The following is a 2019-nucleotide window of genomic DNA, read 5'->3' on the forward strand; positions in this document are numbered from 1 at the left end:
AGAAAACTGTGTTAATGTTTTGGGTCTGGTGACCCTTCATCAGAGCTCTATAAAGGGGTCTTGTGGTTCAGTGGTAGCCTCCCTACCGCTGAGCCAGAAATCTGAGTTTGAGTTCCACCTCTGCCAGACAAGTGTCATCATGTGTCACAACATGTTGATGAAGAATACCTAGAAGGCGATGGGCTAAGTTCTACAAAATGGGATCAGAATAGGTGGGTGCTTTATGACCAGCGCAGACACAAGGGGCAGTGCTGAAAAAATTCTCGTCATGTTGCCTCATTCATGATGGCTAACCGAGTTATTGTGTAACCCGGGTTTAGTTCTTCCTTTGCTACACAAAAAGGGAACACCAGATGAGTACCTGAATCTCTGCCTTTGTGAGCGTCGGCATATTTCAATGCTTCAGCCAAGATGTTGTATTGAGATTAAATTCCATTACCCACAGTGTAGATACAGGCCCTTCGGCTCACCAATTTCACACCGCCACTTGAAACATCCCACCCAGAACCATCCCCTACAGCTCACACACCCCTGAACACAACCAGCAATTCAGCATGGCCAACCCACCTAGCCTGCACATCTTTGGACTGTGGGAGGAAACCAGAGCACCGGGAGGAAACCCATGCACACACGGGGAGAATATGCAAACTCCACACAGACAGTCACCCGAGGTTGGAATCGAACCTGGGTCCCCGGCACTGTGAGGCCGCAATGCTAACCACTGAGCCACTGAGCCACCCCAAAATGTGCTGCACTGACCGGGAATCGAACCCAGGCCGCAGCGGTGAAAGCGCCGAATCCTAACCACTGGACCACCAGTGATGCTAACCATCTCTCAAAGACAGCAAGAACTGCAAATGTTGGAGTCAGAGTCAATACAGTGTGGTCCTGACCTGACACGTTGATTTTTTTGCTCCTCTCATGCTGCCTGACCTGCTGAGTTCCTTCAGCTCCACACTGTATTGACTGTTGTATTTATCCATCAGACCATGGGAAATGTTTGTGCATACCTGCCTGGCCTCGCAGATTTACTTCCGTTCAATGTAGAAATATTCTACCCACAACCCAACACACTGATAGATATGCAACAAGCAGCATGGTTATAGCTTCAAACATATAACCAAACATGTTCAATGGCTTAAGTAGCAGCAATGCTGATAACTTCCCTTTAGTTACCCGGAGAACTGCTTTACAGCATAGTTATAACAAAGATACACCATTATGGAAAGATAAATCAGATTTACTTGTAAAGCTTCAAGATTAACTGCTTCAACTTGAGAACGTTTCATTCCAATATTAAACATAAAGGGATGATTACCTTCTTCTTTGTTACTTTCAGTGTTTTGTGTGTCAGTATTTTGTTCTCTTTCAAGGTGCTGTTGAGGGTGGCAAATTTTGAAGCTCCATCCTGAAAATGTACATAGAAAACCAGCTATTCATTCACTGCATCTAATCTATATCTCCCATAATATCAAATGAGATAACAGAAGAGATTTCAAAACTCAAGCCTTTATTGTAAAAACATTTTACAACGCTAAAGCCTTATGTCAACATTTGGCCAATTCAAACTCAAGAGGTGATAGCCAGGCAATGATATTTGGAAGTGATATTACAATTTATCCCACGCACAATAGTTTATCACAAAACTAGTATCAATGTTTAACCCATAAAACAATCACTTGGCAACTATTTCAGATTCCCAGCCAAGTGTGCAAATCAAATTGTTGGACATGGTGAAGTTGCTGCTTCAAACTGCATTTAAAATGAGGTTTCAAATTATATTTTCTGAGATTTAAAAACACAACAGTGAAAATGATGATTGCTGGCTCACTCAGGTGAAATTCACCAGACAGTCACATTTGGGGAAGTATTTTCAGAAAATACGCTATGGTATATCAAGGTGGTATATTATCACTACACTCAGTGTCAACTAAGGATCGACAGTAAGTGTTGATATGGTGGCCTGGCGAATGGCACACCCATATAAAGTAAAGCTTAGCAAGCCATATTGCCAGAGAA

At 42.9% G+C, this 2019-nt stretch overlaps 1 non-coding gene across 1 annotated transcript; it reads right to left on the reverse strand.

The window, feature by feature from the left end:
- Nucleotides 1-750: 750 nt before the first annotated feature.
- trnae-uuc (transfer RNA glutamic acid (anticodon UUC)) lies at nucleotides 751-825 on the reverse strand. Its single transcript has one exon. It is a non-coding gene; the product is annotated as a tRNA-Glu (tRNA).
- Nucleotides 826-2019: the final 1194 nt, after the last annotated feature.

Source organism: Stegostoma tigrinum, chromosome 8 (genome assembly GCF_030684315.1).
Source record: "Stegostoma tigrinum isolate sSteTig4 chromosome 8, sSteTig4.hap1, whole genome shotgun sequence".
Lineage (NCBI taxonomy): Eukaryota > Metazoa > Chordata > Chondrichthyes > Orectolobiformes > Stegostomatidae > Stegostoma > Stegostoma tigrinum.